Here is a 19,529-nt window from a genome sequence, read left to right as displayed (position 1 = left end):
CAAAATAAGAAGAACGAAAATACTTGAAAAATAACTTTTCCTAGGTTACCAACTCGGGGGTTCGATTCTGAGTAGTAGCGCCGCAAATTTGTGGCATTCCATGATCTCGGTAGTTTGTTACGTGAGTCGTTCCAATTTGTATGCCCTTTTTCCGATTGCGGAATGATAAACCTATATTTTATCATATATTTTGTGCTTAAATTGAGTGATTTATTCAATCCTTCACCCACTTATTCATATTAATTGCATGATTTTACTTCTCCTTCCTTATTATGTGATGTATGTGAAAAACATGTTTCCTATGCTTAAAATTAATTATTTTAATTACCCTTATTATCATTCGATGCCGTGATTAGTGTGTTGAGTAGTTTCAGATCTTCTAAGGCAGGAATGACTTAAAGGATGGAAAGGAAACATACAAAAATGGAAGGAAAGCACAAAACGGAGTTTTTTGGAGAAACTGGCATCCACGCGATCGCATGGGCGACGCGGGCGCATGCCAAGCGCGAATCAACAGCGACGCGGCCGCATGACTGACGCGTCCGCATGACTGACGCGTCCGCACGCCTTAAGCAAAACACATATGACGTAGCCGCATGACTGACGCAACCGCGTGACAAGAAAAGCTGCGAATGACGCGACCGCGTGACCCTCGCGGACGCGTGACAGAGGCCACGTACCAAAAATTGCAGAAAACGCTCCCAGCGATTTCTGAAGCCCTTTTCGGCCCAATTCCATGTCCAGAAGGCATAGACCAGAGGTTATGAAGTGAGGGAATGCATCCATTCAAACAGGGCTTGCCAATTTAGTTACTTCTCATGATTTAGATTTAGTTTTGAGAGAGGTTCTCTCCTCTCTCTCTTAGGATTTAGGATTTCTCTTAATTTTAGGAGTGACTCTCGATCCCAGGTTTAATGTTCCTTTACTTTAAGCTTCCCTTTCACTTTTATTCATTCCATTACTTTAGTTGATTATTACTTTTGCCATTTAATTTATGAATTCTTCTATGTTCCAGATTATTTGAATTAATGTTATTTGAGGTATTTCAGTTTATTATTGCTTTCTTTTATTTATGTCACCATTGCTTTCAATTTGAAGACATTTTTATTCCAGCAAATTTACTTTTTTCCTTTTGGTCTTGGTTAAGAAATCAGTAACTCAGGAGTTATCTTAGCTCAACATAATTGATAACTGTTATCTTTGCTAATTGAATTGACTTTCAATAATCCCAATCTTTTCTTAAGAAATAAAAAGGATTCGAAGGTCAAACTAATTAATCCCTTGACTTTCCTTTGCTTTAGCAAAGGTTAACTAAGTGGAATTAAGATTCAATCTTCTTTATTATTGAGAAGGGTAATGATGACAAGTCATCTTAGCCTAGTTTCACTAGCCTTTTTCTTTTGTTTTCAATTGAATTATGCATTTTCTTGAGCCATAAGCAAGCCAATTTGGTAGATTTTCATGCTTCCTTTGATTTAATCAACCATAGATGAATTAATGCAATTTCATGAGGTTTTATGCTATAATTGTCACATATTATGAAAGAATGAATATCTCATGATTTTGAGCATAGCTTTGATATGTTTGGTTTATTAATGATAGGTGAAGAAAGCTTGGAGAAAGGTTGAAGCAAGAAGGAATGGCTAGGTTGGCGCCATGAGTGTGCAAGTGGAGCCAACGTTTGAGCAAAAGTTTGACCCCAAACTTTGGCTCAAACGTTGGTAGCAGCAAAATAGGGTTGCTGATATGAAAAGTTTGAGTAAAGGTTTGCCTCAAACTTTTACTCAAACTTTTACTCAAGCTTACATGATTCCAAACTCGGTTCACTTCGGTTCTTCTCCAAACTCCAAGAGCAATCAACCAAGGCCTCTATCAACCCAATTCCATCAAGAGCAAAGGCCCAATTGAAGGCTTGAAGACCATTTGAAGAAAGTGTATAAATAGCATAGGATTTAAGTTTTCTGATAGCTTTCTTTTCGGTTTTGATTAGTACACTTAGTAGAGAGCTCACTTTACATTTTCTTGGCATTGTTGTTCTAATTCATGGGAATTTGGGAGGAGAATTGATTTCTCTTCTTCCTTGTTCTTGCCCAGCACTCTTTACTTTTCTTGTCTTAGATCTTGGGTTGGAGAATTGAAGGAAATCTGTTTCGATGTCATCCTGAGATCTCTCTGTTTCATTTTACTGCATAATTGAATTTCCATTTTGGTTAATTGCTTCTGTCTTCTACTTTCTCTGCAATTTACAATTTACAATTCCTTTGCAATTGTTCTTGTTGGATCTAGGAAGGCATTGAGATCTAGACTTGGTTATCTAGTCTCTTGAGTCCGGAGATCTGAATTCTCATTTTACTTTCTCTGTTTAACGCTTTTCATGCTCATTTACAATTCTGTTTTTAGATCCGATTCAATCCAAGTCATCTTATATTTCTCTGCTTGTTGCAATTTTACTTTTCCTTGTTTAATTTCTGCAAATCCAATTCCCAATTCCCTTTACAATTCAAGCCATTTACATTTCTTGCACTTTAAGATTCTGCAATTTACATTTCTTGCGTTCTAAGTTTCTGCCATTTAATTTCTTGTTCTTTAAGATTCAGCATTTTAAATTTCAGTTCTCTTTAATTTCATGCAATTTACCCATTCCTTTTACTTTCTATGCAATTTAAATTCTGCAAATCACAAATCTCTCAACCAAATCTTGATTCGCTTGACTAAATCAACAACTAAACTAAAATTGCTCAATCCTTCAATCCCTGTGGGATCGACCTCACTCCCGTGAGTTATTATTACTTGATGCGACCCGGTGCACTTGCCGGTGAGTTTTGTGTCGGATCGTTTTCCGCACATCAAGTTTTTGGCGCCGTTGCCGGGGATTGATTAGATTGACAATGATTAAGTGAGGTGGTAGTTTAGATCAAGCACTTTTTCTCTAATTTTGACTAACCCACTAACTGTTCGAGACTTTGTCTCTACTAACTCTAACTGCACTCAAGTTACAGAGTGCTCTGTTTTAGTTTCTGGTTCTATTTGTGTTTCTGATTTTGTGATAGGAGGAAAGAGCAATAAATCCACACCTTTTGATCCTGAAACATTTTGGAGGTTCAGGAAAGAGGCAAGAGATAGAGGGGAGAAATGTTGGGGTTCAGAAAATCCCCACTGAGAGTTTCTCACCAGGGGATAAAGTGATATTAAACACCCAACCAATGAAGGTGCCTCCACAATTATCTGAGTACTATACTGTGAACCGGATCCTTCCATATGAACACCAAGAGATCATCAAAGAAAAGACTGGAAGGAAGTTCACAGTAAGAAAAGAAAAGCTGAGGCACTATGATTTTCAGCCTCCATGATCAAAGAATGAAGGATGTCAAGCTAGTGACAATAAAAGAGCGCTTGTTGGGAGGCAACCCAACCTAAGGTAGTTTTCTTTTCATAGCTATTTTAATAAAAAGGTTAATTAATTTTATCTATATTGCAAGAAGCTAAGTTTGGTGTTGCACACCAAAACAATCTAAGGGAGAATGAAGGATTCTAAGTTTGGTGTTCCACCAAAATTTCATCATGAAACGCATTCTCACTTTATGCATAATGCTAGCTTCAAGCATTTAGATAAACGAGTTAACTATTCTGCTGTTTCCTAAGTTTTCAGTTTTATTACTTTTGAAAAAGAAAAAGAGTTTCACACATGGTTAATCTGATGCATGAGAACCATTGGCAAGGTACTAAGTTTGGTGTTCCCACACCAAAGTAAGTTCAAAGGCCCACAAATAAATCATGCATGCTAACCATTTTTCAAGTTCTTGGGGAACAAGCAACTTTCAATATCATTGCAGAGTGTCATACAAGCTTTTGGAAGGATTAAGCATCATCACCCAAAGAAATGAAAGAGGAATGCTAAAACCAGCAATGAGGATGATGAGGAGGAGGACAGCAAGTAGATTCCAAAAGGTTGTATTGTTCAGTGATTGTTTTATATCAGATACTGCTATGATTGAAAGTGATATAATACCCCTGCTTGTCTGCATAGTAAGGAAGAAAGAAACAAGAACTCAAAGAGTTGTTATCCTAGTAAATGCTTGTGGTCGAACTGTGTCAAAGAGAGAGGCTTGAGCAAGTAAATCCTTAGGGGTGCTTTAACACCTAATACCTTAAAACCAACTGGTTTGGGAGTATTGATTGAAAGCTTATCTAAAGAGCCGCTTTGAGACATGACACTAAGAGTCAAGGCCAAAGCAAAGAAACTATAAGCTGCTTCAAGGTGATTACATATAAAGAGATCTCTATGATACCATTTGGATGAAAGTCCTAAGACCTAAGACTCCCAAGATGTAGGGACTAGTAAGCACTGAGGCCCTTGCATGAGCACATGATTTAGAGTTCAACCCACTGTCACTTGATCACTTCACTCACAGGATAGTACATGTAATTTCTCAAATCCATTCTGTTTGAAAGAACCTTTGAGCATAATTCCTTTCTTGCTTGGGGACAAGCAAGCTTTAAGTTTGGTGTTGTGATGACAAGTCATATTGACCCAGTTTTACTAGCAGGGAATTTAGGAGGAGAATTGATTTCTCTTTTTCCTTGTTCTTGCCCAGCACTCTTTACTTTTCTTGTCTTAGATCATGGGTTGGAGAATTGAAGGAAATCTGTTTCGATCTCATCCTGAGATCTCTCTGTTTCATTTTACTGCATAATTGAATTTCCATTTTGGTTAATTGCTTCTGTCTTCTACTTTCTCTGCAATTTACAATTTACAATTCCTTTGCAATTGTTCTTGTTGGATCTAGGAAGGCATTGAGATCTAGACTTGGTTATCTAGTCTCTTGAGTCCGGAGATCTGAATTCTCATTTTACTTTCTCTGTTTAACGCTTTTCATGCTCATTTACAATTCTGTTTTTAGATCCGATTCAATCCAAGTCATCATATATTTCTCTGCTTGTTGCAATTTTACTTTTCCTTGTTTAATTTCTGCAAATCCAGTTTCCAATTCCCTTTACAATTCAAGCCATTTACATTTCTTGCACTTTAAGATTCTGCAATTTACATTTCTTGCGTTCTAAGTTTCTGCCATTTAATTTCTTGTTCTTTAAGATTCAGCACTTTAAATTTCAGTTCTCTTTAATTTCATGCAATTTACCCATTCCCTTTACTTTCTATGCAATTTTAATTCTGCAAATCACAAATCTCTCAACCAAATCTTGATTCGCTTGACTAAATCAACCACTAAACTAAAATTGCTCAATCCTTCAATCCCTGTGGGATCGACCTCACTCCCGTGAGTTATTATTACTTGATGCGACCCGGTGCACTTGCCGGTGAGTTTTGTGTCAGATCGTTTTCCGCACATCAGGTAACTAATTTGGACTTCCAATTTTTCATCCCTTTCGAAAAGTTTGCTTTACAGTATTTATTTATTTTAATTGCTATTTAAATTATTTGTCATATTGTTCCTCATTCTTTAAACCCCGAATTTACAATCTCCATAACCAATAATAAGAACATACTTCCCCGCAGTTCCTTGAGAAGACGACCCGAGGTTTGAATACTTTGGTTAACAATTTATTTAGGGGTTTGTTACTTGTGACAACCAAAACGTTTGTACAAAGGGATTTTTGAAGGTTTAGAAACTATACTTGCAACGAGGATTTATCCGCAATTTTCTAGACCACGTAAAAGTTCCTCTCGTCAAAATGGCGCCGTTGCCGGGGAACTGCTAACGTGTGCCTTATTATTGGTTATTGTAAATATTTTTCTTTTACTTGTTTATTTATTTCTGTTTTTTCCTTTTTAATTTTATTTGTCCACCACACTCACAAGCTTCTCTTCGCCATTCGCCACCACATGATCCCTATTTACTCCAGTTCCAATCCAATCACTCCCAAGCACCACCACTTTCCTATGTATCATGTCCAAATCCATCACCCCGAGAATCAGAGGTTCGCCTTAAGGAAACAGTAAATAAACTTCAAACAACCATTCAACAATTGGAGCAAGCAGTAATTCAATTAGCTTCTAGACATTCAAACATTCAAGGACCAACCACAGCCCTATGTGGACAATATAACGAAGAGCGTAGCATGAAGAAAATACTAGAAACTCCAGTGGACACGACAGAGAATGAATTCGTACTATAACAAGTAGAAGAAGCTGTCATTACGCAAGAAGAAGAGTTGGTTGAAGATCTAGGAGACGCTGAACCTCCATGGGAATTCAGAGCTGAGGAGAACTCCGTCAAGGACATTGCAGTTGATGCTAAGGAGGACAGTGCACAATCCCCAAGGCAAGTCGTTTATGAAGAACTAGACGGAATAACCCAGGACACAAATTCCCCTGATGATGATAGTCACAAGTCAAGTTCTCTTAGTAATAAAGTTGCATCCGCAAGTGAATACTCTGAGATCGAAGAATCTTCCCCAAATGGATACGAAGATGATGCAGAGGTAGATTTCTCTCAACCTCCAATCTATGACTCGAGTGATGAGGAAGACACAGAAGACTTTGACCAGGACACAGATGCATTTGAAGAACCTTGCAAAGAAGTGGAGGAATTCACAGAAGAGCACAAGGGAGTAGAACTTACAGAACCACCGAAAACACCTACCCCAAGGCCATTACCACCCAATACAAGCTTCAAGTGGGTACAATCCTTGACCTTTAACTTTACTTTTTCACTTGAATACGGTTTGCTTGAAACAGATGGCCATCTTAGAGCTCTCTGCGGCTTTAAGAGTAAGAGGGAAATGGCTCGTGCTCAGAGCTGGTGCACAAGGTTCAATAAGGTTCCACGCTTCAACTTGAAGTGCACGAATTGGTATCATATTCAATCGAATGGATCTCGGAAAACGTTTGGTCACCATGGTGAGAATCTACTTTCTAAATTGCCCGGATGGAAAAATATAGATCAAGACGGAGGCGGATTTAAAAGTAAAGTTTGGGATCCTGGAATCTATTCCGACATTCGTCATTCCGGGAGCCTAAAAATTTGTTTGAAGCTGCTCAGGAGCTTTACATGCCAAGTTTGGGACCCCGGAGGCAATTGGCATTCCAAGCATTGGTGGAGACTTTTGGATAAATTTAAACATAAGCCGCCATAACAGGAAGCGCCTCCAATGTCCAACTTAAGGACTTTAACTAAAAGTGCTAGCTGGGAGACAACCCACCATGGTATGATCGTTCATTTTTCAATTTTTATTTCGTTTTGTTTGTTTTCAAGTTTTATTTTATTGAACCTGGAATTTTGCATCGCATTCATATTAATCATTGCATTCTGCATACTGCATAAAAAAAAAGGTGCGCGACGCTACCGCATCACTCATGCGATCGCATCATATTGCGAAAAACACTACCCACGCGACCGCGTGACCTGGAGATCGGCGTAAAGATCCAAGATCCAGAAAGTTAGGCTGGAATCGTGCGGCCATTGTGCGTTTCGCATAAATGATCCACACGATCGCATCATCCACGCGATCGCGTCACTTGCACAATGTCAATCCCACGCGGCCGCGTGAGTGCCGACGCAACCGCGTCGCATGGATTGCACGAACACCCTAAAGGAGACAGAGAGTTGCGTTGAAACGACGCTGGATTTGTGCGTTTAGCACAAATCCCAGCGACGCGATCGCATGCGTCAGGCGATCGTGTCATTCAATCTTTTTTGCCCTCTATGCGATCGCGTCACCCACGCGATCGCGTCACCCCCCATTTCGCTCCAGCCACGCGACCGTACCCCCCTACCCCATTACCCATCCCTTCTTTCCCCCCTGCCCCGAACAGCCGTTCCCACCACCGCCATCCGCCGCGCCAGACGCCGTCACCACCACCCCCAGCCACCTTTCTGCCTACTCTCCTTATTCGGCCTACTAGGTTCCGACGAACGCCACCCTTCTATCCTTAGTCGTTATTTCATTATTTTCTATTTATGTTCATGTTCAGGCTGGTTAGATATGCATGTTGTAGTGGATTTTAGGTTGTTAGGTAGCCTAGGATGTGGTTAGTAGATTTAGGCCTGTTTACTTGCACTGTTCATGTTTCTATTTTATCAAATTTGCAATTCTACTGTTGCTGTGTGTAATGTTCATATGCTGTGATTTCTTGTTTCTTGCTGCTCTTTACACTGAATTTTCATGTTTATATTCCTTATATGTAATTGCAAGCTTTAATTTTAATTCATATGAACTATTTGATTGCTGTTTATTTTTTGGGACAATCCAATTTTAGCCGGAATGCTGCCCAAATTTCTGTAAAATATTTTCATTCATGTTTTGGTTTTGGCATTTTGAGATCTAGTTTCCTCTGCTTTACCCAAACCCATTCATGAATGCCAGGCACGCATTCTTATTCTCTTTGATTTCCTGGTTCATATATTGCATTTTTGATGTTTGATTCCAATTTTTGCTATTTCTATATCTATTTGAATCATCATCAACCTGTTTTCCTTGTTTGGTTATGAGTTACCTATCACTTCTAATTATGAATGCTTGTTACTTAGAAACTTATCCTTATGCCACTTACCTTAACCCATTTTTCATTAACTCACTAATTCTAATTTCCTAAAATCTTTTTTTTAATTCTAACTAAACTAACCTTTTAAAATCTTTTTTCTGGTTTTTCACTTTCTTTTAACCCTCTAACCATGGCATACTGATAATTTTTCCTACTTAACATGACTTCTATTACATTTTGGATTGTGGATTTTTTCTTTCGAACTTTTAACTCCTATACAATCCTTAATGAACATTTACTTAACTAATTTACCTCATTCTAATTCTCATTTGCCACTTTGTGTTTCTTTTGACTATTTGCCTATTTGTTTTCCTATTTTTACTATATCCTGGTTTTCTCTTTTTCAGGATGTCAGATTCCCAGAGAAAGGGAAAAGGAAAGGCTACCACTGGCAAACGTAAAAGAGGAGAATCATCTATGTCTATCATAGACCTCATGCATGATGCCTCCCGGCGGGAGAAAAACTTCACCCTGCAGGAGAAGGCCGACCAGCTGCTCCCTGCTAATGACCCAGTGAAGTTTGCAAACCGATACTATGATCTGAAGTATCCGGTGTTTGCAAACTCCAGGAACCTATACCTGGAGAGGACTCTGAAGATCCCAGGAGAACTCCAGCAATACACCTCTGATCAGATCAAACAAAGAGGCTGGTTCTTTCTGGAGAGAAACCTGTCTGAGGTCAATGCATTTTGGGTAAGGGAATTCTACTGCAATTACTTCAAGACTTCCCTAGATGCAGTGAACCTTAGGAGGAAGCAGATTCTGGTCACTGAAGAGGCAGTTGAAGATGTTCTGAAGCTTCTGCCTAAATCTGATCAGCCGGATGGTTATCAGAAAGCTGAGGAAGATATGCGCTTTATGAAGTTTGATTGGGATGCAGTCAAGGCGAGGATTGCCCTTGACCCTACCGTTCCTTGGATCATGGGTCAAAACACCACGATGCCCAAGGGAATCAAGCGGGCGTACTTGAATGATGAAGCTCGGCTATGGCATCAGATACTTAGCAACTTCATTATGCCGAGTACTCATGAGACGGATATACCAGCCGCTATGATCACCCTCCTCTAGTGTGTGATGGAGGGTAAGGACCTGTACCTGCCATGCTTTATCCAGTTCTATATGGCCAGGGTCCACGTCCGAGGCACTCTTCCCTTTCCCTATTTGGTTACACAGCTGGGCCGTCGAGCTGACGTGCCTTGGGAGGATGCCGATGAGAGGCCACCTGCTGCAGAATGCAAGAAGATTATCCGGCACAGCAGGAACTTTCTAGCCTTGGGCTACAGACCTCCAGTCCTCACTGCTCCGGGTGACACTGCCACACCATCTGCCGGCCCTTCTTCCTCCACAGCTACACCTGCCACCACCACTGCACCTCCACCTGCCCCAGAGCCCATCTATCATCTAGTGCACCGTCTGTTTCGATGGCTTGACCAGATGGAGCATCGCAACAAGCGATGCTATGAGCACCTGAAGCTGATGATACGATCTGGCGACATCCCCTCCGAGCCTGACACACCATCTGAGGCATCTGAGGAGGAGGCGGATGCGCCCGAGGCTGCGCCTCATCCGCAGCAGGAGGCAGCACAGGCAAGCACCCAGCAAGCAGCACACCAGCAGGAGATCCCATATCAGATCCAGGCTGCAGACTCCGAGATCCCTATCCAGTCAGTACCTCCTCTACAGCAGCCAGATGCTCAGACCGCCACCACAGAGACTCCGGCCACACATCCTTCCAGTGATGACACCCCTTCACACCCTGCTTGAGTGAGCATCAGGGACGATGCTTCATTTTAAGTGTGGGGAGGTCGCCGTCTCTGGCGTATCATTTTGATGAACCACTACAGACCCTTTTTCCTTTATTTTGACTATTTTCTTGTATTTTTTTCTCTTTATTTTTTAGTACTTATACATTGCTATTTTCATGTATTTATACTCTATTTCTGCATTTTTTATTTTTAGTTCATATTTTAGCCACTTAGTTTAGTTTCAATTCTAACTTACTAGTTATAGAAATTGTGGATTGATTAGTATAGTTTACCCTTTTTAGCATAAGATAACTCGAAATAGATTGAAAAAAAAAAGGAAGTAAACTAGAGACTTTAACAGAATCAAAACAACCCACACCTTGTATATATAGCAGTACATGTTAGTTAGTTAACAACATTCCATCAAGGAGAAACACTAGAACTTTAAAGCCATTCAATATAAGTTTTACATTGAGAATAATGGAAATTTTTAACTAAACCTGCATGACATACATAACTGATAAATGATTTTTGAGCTAGAGAACACACAGCATGTGAGTTTAGAGCTTAATTGTATGGTTATATTCAAACCATAATTTTTTCCTGTGTGTTCCGCCCTTCTTGTTTATTCTGGTGTTCTTTACTTTGTTTTAATCTATATGTCCGATTATAGAATGTATACTTAGCCTTATACATATACCCTTACCTTTACCTTGGTCCCATTACAACCTTACTTAAGACCTCATGATTTTTGGTATGACTATATTCTATGATTGTTGATTAGTTAGATGAAGAACAAAGTTATAGAAAGAAAGAATAAAAAGAAGAATAGAGTGATTAACCCAATAAACACTGAGTGATTAAAGAGTAAACACAAAATCCAATGAGGGTTCAATAGCTCATTAACATATATCTCTGCTTAAATTATTAATTGTCTTGCAAGTTTTCTTTACATTTTTTAAAATTATTTTTCTCTCCCATCTCAATTGTAAAGGCACTTTATCACTATCTAAGGCTTGGCTATATATATATATATATATATACATGACTCCTTGAGAATGTGAATTAATTTAACTACATGCAAGCTTTATATTCAAGTGAATAAAAAAAAATTGAATTGCATGATGCATCATTCATCTAGGTAGTTGCATTCAGATTAGATTGCATTGCATGACATTCCACCACTTTAACCTTACTTTTTACCTTGGATTTAGCATGAGGACATGCTATTGTTTAAGTGTAGGGAGGTTGATAAACCTATATTTTATGATATATTTTGTGCTTAAATTGAGTGATTTATTCAATCCTTCACCCACTTATTCATATTAATTGCATGATTTTACTTCTCCTTCCTTATTTTGTGATGTATGTGAAAAACATGTTTCCTATGCTTAAAATTAATTATTTTAATTACCCTTATTATCATTCGATGCCGTGATTAGTGTGTTGAGTAGTTTCAGATCTTCTAAGGCAGGAATGACTTAAAGGATGGAAAGGAAACATACAAAAATAGAAGGAAAGCACAAAACAAAGTTTTTTGGAGAAACTGGCATCCACGCGATCGCATGGACGACGCAGGCGCATGCCAAGCGCGAATCAACAACGACGCGGCCGCATGACTGACGCGACCGCACGCCTTAAGCAAAACACATATGACGCGGCCGCATGACTGACGCAACTGCGTGACAAGAAAAGCTCCGAATGACGCGACCGCATGACCCACGCGGACGCGTGACAGAGGCCACGTAACAGAAATTATAGAAAACGGTCCCAGCGATTTTCTGAAGCCCTTTTTGGCCCAATTCCAAGTCTAGAAGGCATAGACCAGAGGTTATGAAGTGAGGGAATGCATCCATTCAAACAGAGCTCGCCAATTTAGCTACTTCTCATGATTTAGATTTAGTTTTGAGAGAGGTTCTCTCCTCTCTCTCTTAGGATTTAGGATTTCTCTTAATTTTAGGAGTGACTCTCGATCTCAGGTTTAATGTTCCTTTACTTTAAGCTTCCCTTTCACTTTTATTCATTCCATTACTTTAGTTGATTATTACTTTTTCCATTTAATTTATGAATTCTTCTATGTTCCAGATTATTTGAATTAATGTTATTTGAGGTATTTTAGTTTATTATTGCTTTCTTTTATTTATGTCACCATTGCTTTCAATCTGAAGACATTTTTATTCTAGCAAATTTACTTTTCCCCTTTTGGTCTTGGTTAAGAAATCAGTAACTCAGGAGTTATCTTAGCTCAACATAATTGATAACTGTTATCTTTGCTAATTGAATTGACTTTCAATAATCCTAATCTTTTCTTAAGAAATAAATAAGATTCAAAGGTCAAACTAATTAATCCCTTGACTTTCCTTTGCTTTAGCAATGGTTAACTAAGTAGAATTAAGATTCAATCTTCTTTATTATTGAGAAGGGTAACTAATTTGGACTTCCAATTTCTCATCCCTTGCCAAAAGTTTGCTTTACAGTATTTATTTATTTTAATTGCTATTTAAATTATTTGTCATATTGTTCCTCATTCTTGAAACCCCAAATTTACAATCTCCATAACCAATAATAAGAACATACTTCCCTGCAGTTCCTTGAGAAGACAACCCGAGGTTTGAATACTTCGGTTAACAATTTATTTAGGGGTTTGTTACTTGTGACAACCAAAACATTTGTACGAAGGGATTTTTGAAGGCTTAGAAACTATACTTGCAACGAGGATTTATCCGCAATTTTCTAGACCACGCAAAAGTTCCTCTCGTCACGGAACTTAACTCGATAGAGTCCATCCTAGTTGGGAGTTAACTTCCAGTCTCTCGGGATGGGGACACCAATGTTGTTGCGTTGCAAGACCAAATATCCTTATTTGAACTCGCACTTTATCACACCCCAATTTTAGCGTAGGCTTACTCTTTGTTTTAGGGCCAGCTCCCGTAGGTGGGCTATGCTTTGGACCTCGGCGACTAGCTCCCTTTTGGTTTCTTCATTGAGTCCTCCTACGGTCTTTCTTGAGCTTGTTTTTCCGATCTCAACAAGAAGTATGACTTCTATTCAATGGGTTAGTCTGAAGAGGGTTTTCCGTTTGAACTTTGCGGGGAAGTTTCGTAAGACCACAGCACGGAGCCCAGTTCGTCTGCCCATAGTCATTTGGCCTCGTCCAACCTCTTTTTTAGTACTTTTAGAATGACCTTGTTAGCCACTTCGAATTGGCCGTTAGTTTGGAAGTGTTCTATTGTGCTGAACTTTTACGAGATGCCGAGGCTATCTAGGAACTTGCGGAAGCGCTTGTCCACAAATAGAGTTCTGTTATCTGAGATCATGACCTCCAAGATGCCGAATTGGGTTATGACCTGCCTCTAGAAGAATCTTTGGCATTGGGGTGTTGTGATTATGGCTATGACTTTCGCTTCGATCCATTTGGTGTAGTAGTCAATGGATAAGATTAGGAACTTTAGTTGTCCTGGTGTCATCGGGAAGGGATCCATGGGGTCGAATCCCTAGGTCTTGAACTAGTATTCAGCCGAAATGGTGCTGAGTTGTTGGGGGCTACTTGATGGAAGTCAGCATGAGTTTGGCACTATTTTTAGCTTTTAACTAGAAGGAGTGCGTCTCTAATGATTGTCAGCCAAAATACCCAGCTTGGATGACCTTTTGCGCCAAGATTTTTCCTCGAACATGGTGGCCGCAACATCCTTCATGAATTTTGCGAAGGATGTAGTCCGTTTGGTGGGGCTCTAAGCATTTTAAAAGGGGTTGGGAGCTTCCTCATTCGTATAGTTGCACTGCTATCATGGTGTACTTAGCGGCCTCCCATTTTACACGTTGCCTCTTTGGGTTTGTCAGCATCTCGCCGCCTTCCAGATTGGTCATAATGGGAGTAGTCCACGAGAGTTCTTTGGAAATTGGTAGGTTTCTTGGGCATTCCAAAAGGACTGCAGGCATCTTTACGATCTCTTGTATCAGGGACCGATTCCCCGTGTATGACTTAGTGCTTGCCAACTTGGAAAGCAGGTCTGCTCTGACATTCTTTTCTCTTGGTGTGTGCTGGATTATTACCGAAGTGAATTCAGCGGTAGGCTCCTTTACCCTGGATAGGTATTTTTGCAATAGGGGATTCCGTGTTTGGTAGTCGCCCTTGACTTAGGAGCTTACGACTTGGGAGTTGCTATAGACTTCCAAGTTTTTTACTCCAGCTTCCTTTGGATAATAGGCACTCATAATGGATTGATTGCTCAATCATTATTCCGTTTTGACTTTCCAGGATGACTCTTCCTCAGCCGGAGTTATTGTTTGAAGATCACTCAACTTGGGGTTTCTAGGTCATCGGTATCCCGTTTCCTAGGGTCATTTCGGCAAGGAAGACTACCATTGCTTGAGCTTTGTTCACGCACCAAGCTCAAAATGGACTACGTATTAGGAGAGCTCGACGGTCTATAAGAGCATTCTTCCGACGAGGTCTGGCTTCTGGAGCATTTGTCATATTGCCTGGTCCATTTGGACCATGATCAGGTGGCTTTGAAAACACTGTCAAAGCCGTTGGGATGCCGTTAGTAGTACATATGCTAGTCTTTCAAGTCAGGAGTCCCGTATCTCTGTGTTTTGAAAAACCTTATTACGAAGTACCTCAGTTGTTGAGCTTTATTCTCGTACTCCCAGACTAGTGCCACAGCTAGTACTTCCTCGGTTATGGTGAGGTAGAGATACACCGTTTCCTCAAGCTTAGTTTTGGACAGGATGGGTGGGGCCGTGAAAGAGCAGAACCGTCGGCTTAGAATTTTCACAAAAATATATTTCCGTTGCAAGTATAGCTCCAAGCTGACAAGTAATGCTCAAATCAAAGTTTGCCTTTTCCAATAAAAATAATTAACCGAGAGTAAAGAAACCTCAAGTCATTCTCCCTAGGAATGCAATTGAAGTGTTACCTTCTTGGTTGTGAAGGAAAAGGGTTTTTGCAATCAAAGAACTAAAGATTAAAAGAACTAAGAAATAAAGGAACCAATGAATGATTAAAATTGATATTAATGCAAGTGAAAGCGAAATAAGATCAAAATTAGTGAAAATGCTAGGATATGCATAAAAGAGCCATGACTTGGGAACGAGGATCCAAGGAATCCGATCATCGCCATAACGAAAACTATGGCAACTATGATGAGTCAATCTCGCTTAGTCTACACCTAACATCGAGGAGTAAGTCAAGCAAGTATAATTGACCTTAATCCATAAGTCCTAGCTAACTTACCAAATTAATTGGTAAAAAGCTAGTGTCAATGGAAACAAGAGTCAACTAACTACCCAAGAATTGCCACTAAATGTCGGACATTATGACTCTAGTATCCTAGGAACTCAAATCCCAAGCCAAGGTGTGAAAATATACTCAAAATTACCAAGTGGCATTTTCCCAAACACTTACCATTCATTCAAATATAAAGAAAGCATAAAATACTAAATTCATCAATCAAAATTTCAAGATACCAAAATTGCATATATAAACAAAGTAACTTGAACTATAAGAAAATAAAAGCAAAAGTGATGTAATTAAAGAGAACATTAAGAGTACTTAAAATAAAGATGAGTAAAATCAAAGATCAAAGCTTGCTATAAAATGCCACAATGAACCCTAATTAAAAACCCTAAGAGAGCTCTCCCTAATCTACACTACTCCTACTCCTACTATATGTTCTAAAATGTGAAAATAAAGTTCTAAGTCCTAATACTACCTAATGCCTTCATATGGCTTCAATTCCCCTTGATATAGCACTTCCCATTCAGCATAAAGTCATCCAATATTGGGCTAAAGGCCCCCATAATCGCGGATCACGTGTTTGATGCACAAAAACTTGTCTCTCAACAAATTTTTCTCAGCAAGTATACCGAATTGTCGTAAAGTAAAAACTCACAATAGAGTGAGGTTGAATCCCACAGGGATTGATTGGTCAAGCAACTTTAATCAGAGGAATGCTCTAGTTGAGCTAAGCAGAAATTAAGTTGAGATTTGCAGGAAATTAAATGGCGGGAAGGTAAATAACAAAAAATATAAATGCTGGAAATAAAGAGCAGAATGTAAATGGCGGAAAGTAAATTACAAAATCTTAAATGGGGATTTGGGAAGATGAGCATAAAAGTAAATGGCAGAAAGTATAGAGAATGGGTAAGATCAGAAATGGGGGATTCATTGGGCTCAGGAGATGTTGTATTCTCCGGATCAAGTTCATTCTCATCTCTTCCTCAATCAATGCATTCATTGATCTCCTTGGCAATCTTAAGTGATTGGATTTCAATTCCTTGGTAATTCAATCTCTCAAATCTTGATCAATAGCCAATTCCTTGGTCTAATTGCTCATGAGAAGAGATGAAGTATGGTCAAAAAAGAAAGAAGAAGAATAATGAAAACTATTATTGATCCATCAAATTACAACAGAGCTCCCTAACCCAATGAAAGGGGTTTAGTTGTTCATAGCTCTGGGAATGGAAAGCATAAATGAAAAGTACATTCTGAAAAATAAAACTAGAAGTTGCAGAGAAAGTAAAATATACAGAGTATAGTTCTCTAAAATACCCAAAAGCTCCCTACTAGTTCAAAACTACTCCTATATATACTACTCTTCTGATCTTCTAGTTGGCTCTTCAAGTCTTGGATATGGGCCTTTGATCTTGAGTTGAAGAAGTTATAGTTTACAGTGGGCTCAGCTTTGCTTGCAGAAAAAGTGTGAGTTAGGCATGGACGTTAGTTAGGACGTTAGTGGTGTTAACGTTAAGTGAAAATGTGGGTTCGAGAACGTTAGTGACGATCACCTTTTTCACTAACGTTCCAAGCCAAAAACGATCCATGTTAACTTCAATGTTAGTGGCACTAACGTAACCACTAACGTTTCCTCTTGGTCCTTCGCAAACGTTATTGGCATTCACCTTTTCCAATAACATTGCTTATTGCCTCTTTTCCCCACGTTAGAGTTCACGTTAGTATAACTAACGTGACCCTTAACGTGGGCATGCCTAAGCTTCAAGAGTGTTAGTGACAGTTACCTTTGTCACTAACGCTCCAAACGCCCCTCCTTCCCACGTTAGAGTTCACGTTAATTAGATTAACGTGGCCACTAACGTGGTGATAATTGCCATTTCCAACGTTAGTGACAAAGGTGAGTGTCACTAACATTGGCCTATCACTCCTTGCTCCTCGTTACCCTTCACGTTAGTGGTCTTAACATGACCACTAACGTGGGCAATCTTGGCCTGTTCCAACGTTAATGACAAAGGTGAGTGTCACTAACGGTTGCGATCTCCTCTAATCTCCACGTTAGAGTTCACGTTGATTAGATTAACGTGGCTCTTAACGTGGCTTATGTATGGCCTTTTAGAACATTAGTGGTGTTCACTTTTACCACTAACGTTGGAGCTCCTCTTTTCTTTCCACGTTAGCTCCCACGTTAATGTAACTAATGTGGCAACTAACGTGGGTTATGATGGCTTCGAAGGCGTTATTGGCGATCACTTTTCTCATTAATGCTACAAGCTTATGCCCATTCCACGTTAGTGGTCACGTTAATTAGACTAACGTGGCTCTTCCTTGCTTCCTTTGTCCTGAAATCAAGCAAATAAAATGCATCAAAGCTCTATTCTAAGTCATGGGATCATGCATTATCCAATTTGTCATTCAATTCATGCATAATTCTCTTGAAATCATGTAAAGTTCACAATGTTTACTTGAATCAAGATGTAAGTGTATTTCTACCCAAAACTTGCTTATTTACTAAGAAAATGCATGAAACTACCCTAAAACAGTAAAGAAAAGATCAGTGAAACTGGCCAAAATGCCCTGGCATCAGTGTTTCATTAATGAATTCACGTGCAGGGACCTGTGCGCATGCACAGATGTATGCGTACACACACTTTGCTGAATGTTGACTTGTGCGTACGCACAGAGAGTTGTGCGCACACACACATGCTAATTCCTTCTTGTGCATCCGCACGCTTGCTTGTGCGCACGCACACTTGACTGTGTGTGCTTTTCCTTGTTTTCTTCATGTATTCTCCCTTGTACATGCTTCCTTCCATTTTTGCCTAGCCAATATTGCCTCTCTAAGGCCTAAAATCACTCAACAAACATGTCATGGCATCGAATGGCATAAAAGTAGAATTAAATTACTCAATTTAAGCACAAAAACGCATGTTTTCACATTTAGAATGAATTTAGGGATCAAACACAAAAGTATGCTATTTTAGTGATTAAGTGTGTGTTTATGTGATGAATTCCATTCAAATCAAGTCAAAATATCTCATCAAATATGGACTCATCAATTCCCCACACTTAAACAATAGCATGTCCTCATGCTAAACCAAACAAGGAGAAAGATCAAAGGGATAATGACTTATTGAATGCAACTATCTATATGCATGCCAGNTTGATTTGGTGAAAACAAACCAATCAAATTTCCAAGCTAGTATATTGACATATAGGGCTAAGCAAAGAAATAATTCAATGCAATCAAAATTCAAATAATTGATTCAAGTTTCACAATGAAGAAACTTGCAAGAATGCATGATAAGAGAGGTGGAGACATAGAATTGAGTAATTGAACCCTCACTAGGTGTGTATACACTCTCAACGCTCGGTGTTTTAGGGTTTAATCACTCAAGTCTCCTCTAACCATGCTTTCAAGGATTTGCTTTTCATCTAACAATCAACAAACATATGATGCATGAATGCAATTATCATGAGGACTTTAGAAGGTTATAATGGGGTTGGGGTAAGGGTGAGATGAATATATGGTTAAGTAGACTAAAAGATTGAATATTTGATTAGTTTAAGTTTCTAACTCAACCTATATCAATCAAATCACAAAAAAGCATTCTAACCACCCATTACTTCTTTTCACACACATTCATGCCTTGGTTTATATTCAAACCCACATATGCATGTCTTATTCATTTTTCTTTTCTTTGGGGCAACTTTTTTCCCCTTTTTGCTTTAAATTTTTTCTTTCATTCATTTCTTTTTTTTCAATTTCTTTTTCTTCTTTTTCTAGGGTAAATGCATATGGTTAAGGCAAATTGACACATGAATGTGCACCTATTTTTCCAAATTTTTCAATGAAATACCAAAAACAAACATTTTCATTCACTACCATTGTTTTCCAAAATTTTCTCCCACACTTAAATGACATACACTTCAACTTAAGCTAATCAATGATGCAATTCAAGGTAAATCATGGTTTTTTCACTTAAGGTTGGTGATATGCTAACAATTAGAACAAAAGGAGATCAAAAAGCTCAGAAGGGGTTAACAA

This window comes from Arachis ipaensis, chromosome B05 (assembly GCF_000816755.2).
Source record: "Arachis ipaensis cultivar K30076 chromosome B05, Araip1.1, whole genome shotgun sequence".
Lineage (NCBI taxonomy): Eukaryota > Viridiplantae > Streptophyta > Magnoliopsida > Fabales > Fabaceae > Arachis > Arachis ipaensis.
This window is presented reverse-complemented; position numbering follows the sequence as displayed.